Source organism: Oncorhynchus mykiss, chromosome 6 (genome assembly GCF_013265735.2).
Source record: "Oncorhynchus mykiss isolate Arlee chromosome 6, USDA_OmykA_1.1, whole genome shotgun sequence".
Classification (NCBI taxonomy): domain Eukaryota; kingdom Metazoa; phylum Chordata; class Actinopteri; order Salmoniformes; family Salmonidae; genus Oncorhynchus; species Oncorhynchus mykiss.
In genome coordinates this window covers 51,755,540-51,771,683 of record NC_048570.1, presented here as the reverse complement: position 1 = coordinate 51,771,683, position 16,144 = coordinate 51,755,540, and the positions used below count along the sequence as shown (strand labels likewise).

The following is a 16,144-nucleotide window of genomic DNA, read 5'->3' as shown; positions in this document are numbered from 1 at the left end:
ATGCTGTGGATGATTTATTAAACCACCCAGACACAACAAAGATAGAGTCGTCACTCTGAACTGAGCTGCAGGATGAGGCCATTGGTGATTTTAAAACAGCTACAGAGTTCAAGGGCTGTGAAGGGAGAAAACAGAGGATGGATCAACAACATTGTAGTTACTCCACAATAATCTGCTAAATTACAGAGTGAAAATATAAAATGCGGAATTTAAAAATCAAAAAAAACATGTAACAAGGCACTAAATTAAAACTGAAAAAAAATTAAACACGGCAAAGAAATCAACTTTTTTGGCCTTAAATGCTGAGCCTTATGTTTGGGGCAAATCCAACACAACACATCACGAAGGAACTGCCTCCTTATTTAGAGGAATAGCTGCTTCCGTCTGCTTTACACCAGAGACTGGGAGAGGAATCCACCTATCTCCAGGACAATAACCTACAACACAAGGCTTTACACTTGGCTCATTGCGCTCTAGCTATCATGTTTCAGGTCATTTTGTTTCATTTTCCTTTATTTAACAAGGCAAGTCAGTTGAGAACAAATTCGTATTTACATGATCTGTGTCGTAATATTAATTGAATCAGAAACACATTTGCATTGCTGGTTATAGACTAATGTTAGCTAGCTAACAATGAACCAAGTTGGTTAGCTTTAGCTACCTGCAGATTCATACTACAGCTATGACAATGTTTGTATTGGTAGTAGTACGAGTTGCGATTATGGCGGTTCATTGTTTAGCAAGCTAGCTAACAAAAGACAGATGATTACATGACCCATCAAGTTAGCCAGGTGTGTCTGGGGGTGATTATGGCCATCCTATTGTATTTCATGAACATGTGTAGACAATAGTGTCCCTTCCACATAGCTACATGTGGCTGGGAGGTGGTTATAGCATTTCCTTCACATGGCCCATCAATTTAGATTGGTGTGTCGGGTAAGCATCATCTAATAATTATAATGTATATTTATCTGGACACTCTCTGTTTTTGAAATTGCTACTATGCAGTAACCATTTCACTGAACCATTTTCACCTTCTGTATTCTGTGCATGTGGCAAATAAACTTAGATTGTATTTGATATAGTGTCTGTTTACCAGAGATGGTAATTTGAAGAACAACATGACCTGCAAAGTCAGATTACGATATAGGCCAAGGACTAGATAGTGTATTTTTACCTGAAGTTTTTCCTTATTGTTGGCTACTACTTTTACTACTTTTAGTCTGGAAATCGTTGGTTGTTTACTAAACTACTCACTCTGTTTAGCACATGGCCTCATGTGAATCCTTAAAGAGATGGGTGGGGCTAAGGCTCTAAGAGGGTGTGAACAATGCTGAATAGGTATAGACAAAGAAGAGCTCTCCAGTAGGTGTACCAAAACATTCAGGATACATTTTCTGGGTGATTTAAATATTGAAAAAGCTTCAAACTGTAACTTGTGCCTGCAACCTGGTTCAGGTTATCAGTCAACCTAACAGGGTAGTTACAAACAGGACATGAATGACATCATAATCATGTATTGATCACATCTTTACTATTGATGCAGAAATTTGCTTTAAAGTAGTATCCAAATCCATAGGATGTAGTGATCACAATATAGTAGCCATATCTAGGAAAACCGAAGTTCCAAAGGCTGTGCCTAATATAGTGTCTAAGAGGTCATAGTGATTAGTGTAGTGATTGTAGTGATTCCTACGTTGTTGATGTAAATAATATTTGTTGGTCTGTGGTGTGTAATGAGGAGCAACCAGATGCTACACTTGACACATTTATGAAATTGCTTATTCCAGTTACTATTAAGCATGCACCCATTATTAAGAAAATGACAGCAAACACTGTTAAATCCCTGTGGATTGATGAGGAATTGGAAAATGTAATGGTCGAGAGGTATGAGGCAAAAGGAATGGCACATACTGTAAGTCTGGCTGCAGAACCGATTGGTAAACGTACTGCATATTCAGAAATCATGTGTCTATCTGAATAAAAATAAGAAATTATACTATGAAACCCTCCTGTACTCCCTGTTCACTCATGACTGCACGGCCAGGCACGACTCCAACACCATCATTAAGTTTGCTGATGACAACAGTGGTAGAACTGATCACCAACAACGACGAGACAGCATATAGGGAGGAGGTCAGAGACCTGGCCGTGTGGTGCCAGGACAACAACCTCTCCCTCAACGTGATCAAGACTAAGGAGATGATTGTGGACTACAGGAAAAGGAGGACCCCCCATTCTCATCGACTGGGCTGTAGTGGAGCAGGTTGAGAGCTTCAAGTTCCTTGGTGTCCACATCACCAACAAACTATCATGGTCCAAGCACACCAAGACAGTCGTGAAGAGGGCACAACAAAACCTTTTCCCCCTCAAGAGACTGAAAAGATTTGGCATGGGTCCTCAAATCGTCAAAAGGTTCTACAGCTGCACCATCGAGAGCATCCTGACTGGCTGCATCACTGCCTGGTATGGCTACTGCTCAGCCTCTGACCACAAGGCTACTGCTCAGCCTCTGACCCTCCCCCCTCCTTTACGCTGCTGCTACTCTCTGTTATTATTTATGCAAAAGTTACTTTAATAACTCTACCCCACATGTATATATTACATAAATTACCTTGACTAACCGGTGCCCCTGCACATTGACTCTGTACCGGTACACCCTTATATATAGCCTCTATTGTTATTTTACTGCTGCTCTTTAGTTATTTGTTACTTTATTTCTTATTTTGGTAGGTATTTCTCTTAAAACTGCATTGTTGGTTAAGGGTGTGTAAGTAAGCATTTCACTGTAAGGTCTACTACACCTGTTGTAATCGGCGCATGTGACAAATACAATTTGATTTGAAACAAAGATCAATTCTATTAAGATTGATAGAAAAAAAGCTTTGGAGCACCTTAAATAAAAATTTGGACAAAAAGGCAAACTCAGTTCCATCATTCATTGAATCAGATGGCTCATTCATAACAAAACCCAATGATATTGTCAATTACAGTGCCTTGCGAAAGTATTCGGCCCCCTTGAACTTTGCGACCTTTTGCCACATTTCAGGCTTCAAACATAAAGATATAAAACTGTATTTTTTTTGTGAAGAATCAACAACAAGTGGGACACAATCATGAAGTGGAACGACATTTATTGGATATTTCAAACTTTTTTAACAAATCAAAAACTGAAAAATTGGGTGTGCAAAATTATTCAGCCCCTTTACTTTCAGTGCAGCAAACTCTCTCCAGAAGTTCAGTGAGGATCTCTGAATGATCCAATGTTGACCTAAATGACTAATGATGATAAATACAATCCACCTGTGTGTAATCAAGTCTCCGTATAAATGCACCTGCACTGTGATAGTCTCAGAGGTCCGTTAAAAGCGCAGAGAGCATCATGAAGAACAAGGAACACACCACGCAGGTCCGAGATACTGTTGTGAAGAAGTTTAAAGCCGGATTTGGATACAAAAAGATTTACCAAGCTTTAAACATCCCAAGGAGCACTGTGCAAGCGATAATATTGAAATGGAAGGAGTATCAGACCACTGCAAATCTACCAAGACCTGGCCGTCCCTCTAAACTTTCAGCTCATACAAGGAGAAGACTGATCAGAGATGCAGCCAAGAGGCCCATGATCACTCTGGATGAACTGCAGAGATCTACAGCTGAAGTGGGAGACTCTGTCCATAGGACAACAATCAGTCGTATATTGCACAAATCTGGCCTTTATGGAAGAGTGGCAAGAAGAAAGCCATTTCTTAAAGATATCTATAAAAAGTGTTGTTTAAAGTTTGCCACAAGCCACCTGGGAGACACACCAAACATGTGGAAGAAGATGCTCTGGTCAGATGAAACCAAAATTGAACTTTTTGGCAACAATGCAAAACGTTATGTTTGGCGTAAAAGCAACACAGCTGAACACACCATCCCCACTGTCAAACATGGTGGTGGCAGCATCATGGTTTGGGCCTGCTTTTCTTCAGCAGGGACAGGGAAGATGGTTAAAATTGATGGGAAGATGGATGGAGCCAAATACAGGACCATTCTGGAAGAAAACCTGATGGAGTCTGCAAAAGACCTGAGACTGGGACGGAGATTTGTCTTCCAACAAGACAATGATCCAAAACATAAAGCAAAATCTACAATGGAATGGTTCAAAAATAAACATATCCAGGTGTTAGAATGGCCAAGTCAAAGTCCAGACCTGAATCCAATCGAGAATCTGTGGAAAGAACTGAAAACTGCTGTTCACAAATGCTCTCCATCCAACCTCACTGAGCTCGAGCTGTTTTGCAAGGAGGAATGGGAAAAAATGTCAGTCTCTCGATGTGCAAAACTGATAGAGACATACCCCAAGCGACTTACAGCTGTAATCGCAGCAAAAGGTGGGGCTGCAAAGTATTAACTTAAGGGGGCTGAACAATTTTGCACGCCCAATTTTTCAGTTTTCGATTTGTTAAAAAAGTTTGAAATATCCAATAAATGTCGTTCCACTTCATGATTGTGTCCCACTTGTTGTTGATTCTTCACAAAAAAATACAGTTTTATATCTTTATTTTTGAAGCCTGAAATGTGGCAAAAGGTCGCAAAGTTCAAGGGGGCCGAATACTTTCGCAAGGCACTGTCCTTAAATGATTTTTTTTATTGACATGACATGCCAGCAACAAATGCTGACACTACACATCCAAGTATAACTGATTTGAATTATGAAAGACAAGCATTGTAATTCTGTGAAGTGAGTGTGGAAGAGGTGAAAGAATGATTGTTGCCTATCAACAATGACAAGCCACCGTGGTCTGACAACTTGGAGGGAAAATTATTGAGGATAATAGCGGACGATATTGCCACTCCTATTTGTCCATATCTTCAATCTAAGCCTACTAAGTGTGTGCCCTCAGGCCTGGAGGGAAGCAAAAGTAATTTGCTACCCAAGAATAGTAAAGCCCCCTTTACTGGCTCAAATAACCAACTAATCAGCCTGTTACCAACCCTTAGTAAACATTTGGAAAAAAATGTTTTTCACCAGATACAATGGTATTGTACTGTAAACAAATGGACAACAGACTTTCAGCACGCTTGTAGGAAAAGACATTCAACAAGCACGACACTTACACAAATTACTGATGATTGACTGAGAGTAACGGATGATAAAAAATATTGTGGGGGCTGTTTTGTTAGATTTCAGTGTGGCTTTTGACGTCATCAATCATAGTCTGCTACTGGAAAAACGTATGTGGCTTTACACCCCCTACCATATTGTGGATAAAGAGTTACCTGTCTAACAGAACACAGAGCGTGTTCTTTGATGGAAGCCTCTCCAACATAATCCAAGAATACGCCAGGACAGCTGTCTAGGCCCCTTACTTTTTTCCGTTTTTACTAGTGACTTGCCACTGGCGTTGGGTGAGGCCAGTGTGTCTACAACACTATACACGTCAGCTAGTGAGTGAATGACTGCAACAATTAACAAAGAGTGGCAGTTAGTTTCAGAATGGGTGGCAAGGAATAAATTAGTCCTAAATATTTAAAGAAGTAAAAGCACTGTATTTGGTACAAATCATTCACTAAACCCTAAACCTGAACTAAATATTGTAATACATAATGTGGAAATTGAGCAAGTTTAGGTGATTAAACTGCTTGGAGTAACCCTGGATTGTAAACTGTCATGGTCAAAACATGTTGACACAACAGTAGCTAAAATGGTTTAGAAGTCTGTCCATAATAAAGCGCTGTTCTGCATTTTTAACAACACTATCAACAAGGTAGGTCCTTCAGGCTCTAGTTTTGTCACACCTGGACTACTGTTCAGTCCTTTGGTCAGGTGCCACAAAGAGGGACCTAGGAGAATTACAATTGGCTCAGAACAGGGCAACACGCGCTGGCCCTTAAATGTACACGGAGAGTTAACATTAATAATATGCATGTAAATCTCTCATGGCTCAAAATGGAGGAGAGATTGACTTCATCACTACTTGTTTTTGTACAAAGTGTTGACATTTTGAATGCACCTAAGTGTCTGTTTAAACTACTAGCACACAGCTCAGACACTCATGCATACCCCACAAGACATGCCACCAAAGATCTCTTCACAATCCCCAAGTCAAGGACAGACGGTGGGAGGTGCACAGTGCTACATACAGTGCCTTGCGAAAGTATTCGGCCCCCTTGAACTTTGCGACCTTTTGCCACATTTCAGGCTTCAAACATAAAGATATAAAACTGTATTTTTTTGTGAAGAATCAACAACAACAATCATGAAGTGGAACGACATTTATTGGATATTTCAAACTTTTTTAACAAATCAAAAACTGAAAAATTGGGTGTGCAAAATTATTCAGCCCCCTTAAGGTAATACTTTGTAGCGCCACCTTTTGCTACGATTACAGCTGTAAGTCGCTTGGGATATGTCTCTATCAGTTTTGCACATCGAGAGACTGACATTTTTTCCCATTCCTCCTTGCAAAACAGCTCGAGCTCAGTGATGTTGGATGGAGAGCATTTGTGAACAGCAGTTTTCAGTTCTTTCCACAGATTCTCGATTGGATTCAGGTCTGGACTTTGACTTGGCCATTCTAACACCTGGATATGTTTATTTTTTAACCATTCCATTGTAGATTTTGCTTTATGTTTTGGATCATTGTCTTGTTGGAAGACAAATCTCCGTCCCAGTCTCAGGTCTTTTGCAGACTCCATCAGGTTTTCTTCCAGAATGGTCCTGTATTTGGCTCCATCCATCTTCCCATCAATTTTAACCATCTTCCCTGTCCCTGCTGAAGAAAAGCAGGCCCAAACCATGATGCTGCCACCACCATGTTTGACAGTGGGGATGGTGTGTTCAGCTGTGTTGCTTTTACGCCAAACATAACGTTTTGCATTATTGCCAAAAAGTTCAATTTTGGTTTCATCTGACCAGAGCACCTTCTTCCACATGTTTGGTGTGTCTCCCAGGTGGCTTGTGGCAAACTTTAAACTACACTTTTTATGGATATCTTTAAGAAATAACTTTCTTCTTGCCACTCTTCCATAAAGGCCAGATTTGTGCAATATACGACTGATTGTTGTCCTATGGACAGAGTCTCCCACCTCAGCTGTAGATCTCTGCAGTTCATCCAGAGTGATCATGGGCCTCTTGGCTGCATCTCTGATCAGTCTTCTCCTTGTATGAGCTGAAAGTTTAGAGGGACGGCCAGGTCTTGGTAGATTTGCAGTGGTCTGATACTCCTTCCATTTCAATATTATCGCTTGCACACTGCTCCTTGGGATGTTTAAAGCTTGGGAAATATTTTTGTATCCAAATCCGGCTTTAAACTTCTTCACAACAGTATCTCGGACCTGCCTGGTGTGTTCCTTGTTCTTCATGATGCTCTCTGCGCTTTTAACGGACCTCTGAGACTATCACAGTGCAGGTGCATTTATACGGAGACTTGATTACACACGGGTGGATTGTATTTATCATCATTAGTCATTTAGGTCAATATTGGATCATTCAGAGATCCTCACTGAACTTCTGGAGAGAGTTTACTGCACTGAAAGTAAAGGGGCTGAATAATTTTGCACACACAATTTTTCAGTTTTTGATTTGTTAAAAAAGTTTGAAATATCCAATAAATGTCGTTCCACTTCATGATTGTGTCCCACTTGTTGTTGATTCTTCACAAAAAAATACAGTTTTATATCTTTATGTTTGAAGCCTGAAATGTGGCAAAAGGTCGCAAAGTTCAAGGGGGCCGAATACTTTCGCAAGGCACTGTAGATCCATGGAACTCTATTTCGCATCAGGTAACTGATGCAAGCAGTAGAATCAGATTTAACAAACAGATAAAAATACACCTTATGGAACAGTGGGGACGCGAAGAGACACACAGGCACAGACACCACACATGATATACACACCACACAAGACATACACTCTACACACAGATCGATTTTGTATAATAGATATGTGATAGTAGAGTAGTGGCCTGAGGGAACACACTTAATGTGTTGTGAAAAGTGTTATGAAAGGTAATGTCATGTCATATTTTAAATTGTATATCACTGCCTTAATGTTGCTGGACCCCAGGAAGAGTAGCTGCTGCCTTGGCATGTGGTAACCAAAAAAAGTGTTAAACAAATAAAAATATATTTTATATTTGAGATTCTTCAAAGTAGCCAGTCTCTGCCTTGATGACAGCTCTTGGCATAAAGCAAATAAAGAAAAACCCACGATAGCTTGCTATCTAGGGTGACACCTAGCAGTTTAGTCTCTTCAACTTGCTCAATTGCCACATTATTCAATAGAGCCAGGTGAGGTTCAGGAGTGAGCTAGTGATTTGTCCCAAACATTATGCTTTTAGTTTTTTAGATATTTAGCACCAGCCTATTGTTAGTTACCTAATCTAAAACTGACTAGAGCTCTATGTTAAGGGTGTCAGTTATTAATTTTACTGTTGCAGCCGTTGTGTATACTGTTGAGTTAAAAAGAAAAGAAGACATTGTTATAATAGTAATCTTGGTCCTTTATGTGTAAAGACCCCTCCAACATGGACACACAGGTTTTATTCAAGGTCAGTGGAAAACAAAACAATTGTAACGGTTTTCCGTATGAGAAGGAGAGTCGGACCAAAATGCGGCGTGTCTATTGCAATCCATGTTTAATGAAGTAACACACTAAACACAAACACTACCAAAACAATAAACTTAACGAAAACCGAAACAGCCTATACTTGTGTAACCTAACACAGAACAATGACACTAAGGACAATCACCCACGACAAACTCAAAGAATATGGCTGCCTAAATATGGTTCCCAATCAGAGACAACGATAAACACCTGCCTCTGATTGAGAACCACTTCAGACAGCCATAGACTTAGCTAGAACACCCCACTAGCTACAATCCCCATACATACACACCACATACAAAAACCCATGCCACACCCTGGCCTGACCAAATAAATAAAGATAAACACAAAATACTTTGACCAGGGTGTGACAGAACCCCCCCCCCTAAGGTGCGGACTCCCGAACGCACCTCAAAACAATAGGGAGGGTCCGGGTGGGCGTCTGTCCATGGTGGCGGCTCCGGCGCGGGACGTGGACCCCACTCAATCAATGTCTTAGTCCCTTCTCCTCGCGTCCCTGGATAGTCCACCCTCGCCGCCGACCATGGCCTAGTAGTCCTCACCCAGAACCCCACTGGACTGAGGAGCAGATCGGGACTGAGGGGCAGCTCGGGACTGAGGCAGCTCGGGACTGAGGGGAAGCTCAGGAGTGAGAGGAAGCTCAGGAGTGAGAGGAAGCTCAGGAGTGAGAGGAAGCTCAGGCAGGTTGATGAATCTACCAGATCCTGGCTGACTGGAAGAGTCTGGTCGACTGGCAGATCTGGAAGAGTCTGGTCGACTGGCAGATCTGGAAGAGTCTGGTCGACTGGCAGATCTGGAAGAGTCTGGTCGACTGGCAGATCTGGAAGAGTCTGGTCGACTGGCAGATCTGGAAGAGTCTGGTCGACTGGCAGATCTGGAAGAGTCTGGTCGACTGGCAGATCTGGGAGAGTCTGGTCGACTGGCAGATCTGGGAGAGTCTGGTCGACTGGCAGCTCTGGCTGCTCCATGCTGACTGGCTGCTCCATGATGACTGGCAGCTCTGGCTGCTCCATGCTGACTGGCTGCTCCATGCTGACTGGCAGCTCTGGCTGCTCCATGCTGACTGGCTGCTCCATGCTGACTGGCAGCTCTGGCTGCTCCATGCTGACTGGCTGCTCTGGCTGCTCCATGCTGACTGGCTGCTCTGGCTGCTCCATACTGACTGGCTGCTCTGGCTGCTCCATGCTGACTGGCTGCTCCATGCTGACTGGCTGCTCCATGCTGACTGGCGGCCCTGGCTGCTCCATGCTGACTGGCGGCCTTGGCTGCTCCATGCTGACTGGCGGCCCTGGCTGCTCCATGCTGACTGGCGGCCCTGGCTGCTCCATGCTGACTGGCGGCCCTGGCTGCTCCATGCTAACTGGCGGCTCTGGCTGCTCCATGCTAACTGGCAGCTCTGGCGGCTCCTTGCAGACTGGCAGCTCTGGCGGCTCCTTGCAGACAGGCAGCTCTGGCGGCTCCTTGCAGACTGGCAGCTCCTTGCAGACTGGCAGCTCCTTGCAGACTGGCAGCTCCTTGCAGACTGGCAGCTCCTTGCAGACTGGCAGCTCTATGCTAACTGGCAGCTCTATGCTAACTGGCAGCTCTATGCTAACTGGCAGTTCTGAACAGGCGGGAGACTCCGGCAGCGCTGTAGAGAAGGAAGGCTCTAACAGCGCTAAACAGGCGGGAGACTCCGACAGCGCTGGAGAGGAGGAGGGCTCCGACAGCGCTGGACAGGCGAGGCGCACTGTAGGCCTGATGCGTGGTGCTGGCACTGGTGGTACTGGGCCGAGGACACGCACAGGAAGCCTGGTGCGGGGAGCTGCTACCGGAGGGCTTGGGTGTGGAGGTGGTACTGGAAAAACCGGACCGTGCAGGCGCACTGGAGCTCTTGAGCACCGAGCCTGCCCAACCTTACCTAGTTGAATGCTCACGGTCGCCCTGCCAGTGCGGCGAGGTGGAATAGCCCGCACTGGGCTATGCAGGCGAACCGGAGACACCGAGCGCAAGGCTGGTGCCATGTAAGCCGGCCCAAGGAGACGCACTGGGGACCAGCTGCGTAGAGCCGGCTTCATGGCATTAGGCTCGACGCTCAATCTAGCCCGGCCGACACGCGGAGCTGGAATATACCGCACCGGGCTATGCACCCGCACTGGAGACACCGTGCGCACCACTGCATAACACGGTGCCTGTCCGGTCTCTCTAGCCCCCCGGTAAGCACAGGGAGTCTGCCCAGGTCTCCTACCTGGCGTAGCCATACTCCCTGTTAGCCCCCCCCCAAGAATTTTTTGGGGCTGCCTCTCGGGCTTCCTTGCCAGCCGTGTTCCCTCATATCGCCGGCTCCTCTCTCCGGCTGCCTCTGCTCTCCTAAGTGCCTCCACCTGTTCCCATGGGAGGCGATCTCTTCCAGCCAGTATCTCCTCCCAAGTGTAACAGCCCTTGCCATCTAAAACGTCCTCCCATGTCCATTCCTCTTTACGCTGCTGTTGCTGCCTGTTGACACGCTGCTTGGTCCGTTGGTGGTGGGTGATTCTGTAACGGTTTTCCGTATGAGAAGGAGAGTCGGACCAAAATGCGGCGTGTCTATTGCAATCCATGTTTAATGAAGTAACACACTAAACACAAACACTACCAAAACAATAAACTTAACGAAAACCGAAACAGCCTATACTTGTGTAACCTAACACAGAACAATGACACTAAGGACAATCACCCACGACAAACTCAAAGAATATGGCTGCCTAAATATGGTTCCCAATCAGAGACAACGATAAACACCTGCCTCTGATTGAGAACCACTTCAGACAGCCATAGACTTAGCTAGAACACCCCACTAGCTGCAATCCCCATGCATACACACCACATACAAAAACCCATGCCACACCCTGGCCTGACCAAATAAATAAAGATAAACACAAAATACTTTGACCAGGGTGTGACAACAATAATAGTCCAAGCCTGCTGCCCTGTGGTACACCACACTCAACCAAATTTGCATTAAAGAGGTTTCCATTAAGGAAAACCCTCTGTGATCTACTGGATAGGTAACTGTCCATTCTTGATAAGGCAGAGAATGTTAATCCACAACACCTACATTTTTTCAGCAATATGTTATGATCATTGATATCAAAAGCTGCACTGAAGTTTAACAAAACGGATCCCACAATCTTCTTATTATCAATTTCTTTCAGACAATAATCAGTCATTTGTGTCAGTGCCGAGCATGTTGAGTGCCCTTCCCTATAAGCATGCTGAAAGTCTGTTGTTAATTTGTTTCTGTAAAATGACATTGTATTTTGTCAAACATCATTTTTGCTGAAAGTTTTCTAAGCAACGGAACAGGCTAATTGGTCTGCTGTTTCAACCATTAAAGGGTGCTCCTCCCTACAGGCCTGAGGGAACACTCCGTATTCTAGGGTTAGGTTGAAGCTTGAAGAATTTTGAAGATAATAATGGGCAAATTTTGTACAATCCAGACTCACAACTGTAATTGCTGCCAAATGTGTTTCTAACATGTATTGACTCGGGGTAATATACCTCTAATCAAGATATATTAGTCCTGTATTTTTCAATAATTAAAATAAATGTTTGAATGTTGCTTGCACATTGACATTACAATGTCACTATCGTTATACAGAGTATTTTGTGTAGATCAATGACAGGAAAAAATCACATTAAATTAATTTAAATCCTACTTTGTAATGCAACAAAATGTGAAGAAATCCAAGGGGGTGAATAGTTATGATACCCACTGTAATTGAATATTTGAATGTATTTGAAAATTCTATTTGGAAAGTTCTGACTATGGGCAGAAAGCTTACATTCTTGTTAATCTAATTGCACTGTCCAATTTACAGTAGTTATTACGATGCTATTGTTTGAGGAGAGTGCACAATTATGAACTTGAAAATGTATTAATAAATCAATTAGGCACATTTGGGCAGTCTTGAGCCAATATTTTGAACAGAAATACAATAGTTCATTGGATCAGTCTAAAACTTTGCATATACACTGCTCCCATCTAGTAACCAAAATCTAAATTGTGCCTGGGCTGGAATAATACATTATGACATTTCTCTTGCATTTCAAAGATGATGGTACAAAACAACAACAAAAAAAATCACGTTTTCTTTCTTTGTATTATCTTTTACCATATCTAATGTGTTATATTCTTCTATATTAATTCCACTTTTCCACAAACTTCAAACTGTTTCCTTTCAAATGGTATCAATAATAGGCATATCTTTGCTACAGGTCCTGAGCTATATGCAATTAGATTTGGGTATGTCATTTTAGGATTTAAAAAAAAGTGGTCAGATCCTTAAGAGGTTTTAAAAGGAATAATAAATACACACATGGAATGCAATGAATAGAGCAGGATGAATGTATGCATGCCAAATGTGCTACAACAGTGAAAAGAAATGGAACAGAACTGCAATGGTAGAAGCTGGTACTCCTGTTTTTTAGCGGCAATCCTTACTCTCACCCGCGCCACTCTCTCCAAGAACAGTGCTTTCATGCTCACTAAACTAACACCACTGATTTTACTTGCCAGCTTTACTATTTTGTGTAATTGTTTTTTGTTTGAGATGGAAAGGTAATTGTACCGGGCTTGGAAACAGAATGTGAGAACACTCTGAATGAAGGATGTGGGCAATATGTTTATTTTTTATTGACCTGATATTTAGTTTAGTCTCCTCATGAAATATAGTTGTTATCGTCTCTTTTTGTATATCTCTTTTGTGTTAGGAGTCCAGGTGAGTTTTGAGTCAGTTATAGTGCCAAGATACAGGTAACTGCCAAAATAAAGGAAACGCTCTTGTAAATGTGGGATACAAAGTATATTGAAAGCAGGTTCTTCCATACAGATGTGGTTCTTGAGTTAATTAAGCAATTAACATAACATCATGCTTAGGGTCATGTATAAAAATGCTGGGCAGGCCATTATTTTGGCTTCCATGACAATAGAATGACAATGCCCCTATCCACAGGGCACGAGTGGTCACTGAATAATTTGCTATGGCGTCACTAGATCTCAACCCAATTGAACACTTATGGAAGATTCTGAAGCAGCCACCATCAACAAAACATCAATGATGGAACTTCTCATGGAAGAATTCCTCCAATAGTTCCAGACACTTGTAGAATCTATGCTTAGGTGCATTAAAGCTGGTCTGTCTCGTGGTGGCCCAAAGCCCTATTAAAACACGTTATGTTGGTGTGTTCTTTACACTGAGTATACCAAACGTTAGGAACACCTTCCACATTTTTTGTTCCCCCCCCCCCCCTCTTTTGCCCTCAGAACAGCCACAATTTGCATGGACTCTACAAGGTGTAGAAATCATTCCATAGGGATGCTGGCCCATGTTGACTCCATCGTATGCAATCCATGTCTCAATTGTCTCAAGGCTTAAAAATCATTCTTTTACCTGTCTCCTCCCCTTAATCTACACTGATTGAAGTGGATTTAACAAGTGACATCAATAAGGGATCTAAGCTCTGGTCAGTCTTTGTCATGGAAAGAGCAGGTTTTCTTAATGTTTTGTACACTTGTTAGTCATCTGTATTGTTCCGCTGTTTAAATTTTCTCTGAGTCCATATGGAAGGGGCCCGTGTCTTCCCATGCCAAATCCCCTCCTCAGGCCTCAGTGATGCACATTCAGAAAGTATGATGTCACCTGTTTTAATCGGTGTAAATGTCCCATGTGACATCATCAAGCGGTGACACTGATATGTGATCTGTTCTCCCTGTTCACTCAGTGTAGGTCATTGGCAATGTAAAGACACAGCTCATATTTCAGTCACACACAGAGTGCTTTCGTGAGCCTGTTAGTGTGTGTTTGGTATCGATAATTACCCTTCCCCATGAAAATGATTCACTCTTTCTGTCTCTAGACTCATAACATAGAAAAAACATTTAACCAAATAGATTTGCACAGAAAAATTGTATTCAGGCCAACCATTATCTTAGTTTGAAAGTGGTGCAGTGATATTTAACTGCCCCCCTCCCTGTCCCGAGTGGCCAAGCAGGTGTATGGCTAGGTGATATGGTCTAGAACTCATATCGCACGTTTTTTTTTTTATTATGGGCGATTCATGATATATATCTCGATTTAAAAAAAAGTTATCTAAATAAGCTTTGTTGTACAATTAAAGGTAAAATACACTGCATTTAAAATTGTCAGCAATAATCCAATGAATTCAGAGCTTGTGAAATTATACTATACCTAGGCTGAAAAGAGTTGTACCTGCTTTTTTTGCAATAATTACTGATCTGGCTTTCAGGTCTGTCTATAAAAATGCCCTTTTTGTAACACATTTAACCAGAACCATGCATAATACACACTAATAATGTAGCAGGCATTATAGAAAATGAACACCGGTCTCATAAACAATATCTCAAGCACAAGCCCATGTGCTAGTGAGTAGCCAGCTAATATTTATATATTAAGTTTAAGCCAAATTGGATCTAGGAATAATTTCACAAGCTCTGAATTCAGCTAACAAGGCAAAACAGTTGAAAACAGTTGTTATGAACACAACCTTCTGTTCGTCTTCAACTGTTTGAACAGCATGCTAGCCTGTCCACTTTGTTTAGATGTTGAAATCAAGTGACCAACCTTATTTCTCAGAATGAGAACGAGTTGCCAATTCCCTATATAATTGTTTCATGCTTATTGCACATTTATAAAACACAGACTAAACAGCTAGTATAACCACCCAGGACATGGTACCGTAATGCACGCGCAATAGACTGAGCATTAAATTCCCAGAATGAATGTTCATTGGTACATCCGTTTAGTAGTGTCTGCTCTGCTCAGAATTTGAGGAGTTGAAATATAAACAGTGTATGGTTCGAAAGGTTAACTTCTCCTCTATTACAGTAAAATAATGTCTCCATGTGTTTTGGTGTCCATATGACCGATTCTGTTGGACCAAACCTCAAATGCAAATAGCAAGTTGAAACCGTTTGTCAGAGAGGAAGAAGTGATCTCTCATCTTTGTTGTTGTGAGTGGTAGGGGGAGGGGCATTCACTTGCCAAAATCTGTCCAAAATATTATTATTTTTAAGTGTTATTACATACAGCTGGGAAGAACTATTGGATATAAGAGCGACGTCAACTTTACGACCAGGAATATGACTTTCCCGAAGCGGATCCTTTGTTCGGACCACCACCCAGGACATTGGATCTAATTCCAGAGGCCGACCCAAAACAACGTCGCCGCAGAAGAAGTAGACGGAGCAGCCTCCTGGTCAGGCTTCAAAGGCGTGCACACCGCCCACCGCTTCCGAGTATACTACTCGCCAATGTCCAGTCTCTCGACAACAAGGTGGACGAAATTAGGGCAAGGGTTGCCTTCCAGAGAGACATCAGAGATTGTAACATTCTCTGTTTCACGGAAAAATGGATCTCTCAGGATATGTTGTCGGAGTCGGTACAGCCACCGGGTTTCTTCATGCGTTGCACCGACAGAAATAAGCATCTCTCTGGGAAGAAGAAGGACCGGGGTGTATGCTACATGATTAACAACTCATGGTGTAACCATAAC

At 42.6% G+C, this 16,144-nt stretch overlaps 1 protein-coding gene across 1 annotated transcript in view; it reads left to right on the top strand.

Annotated features, from left to right (window-relative positions):
- Positions 1–16,144, top strand: part of cmya5 (cardiomyopathy associated 5) — a 78,996-nt gene that overhangs the window by 25,964 nt on the left and 36,888 nt on the right. The gene's annotated exons all lie outside the window — the stretch shown is intronic.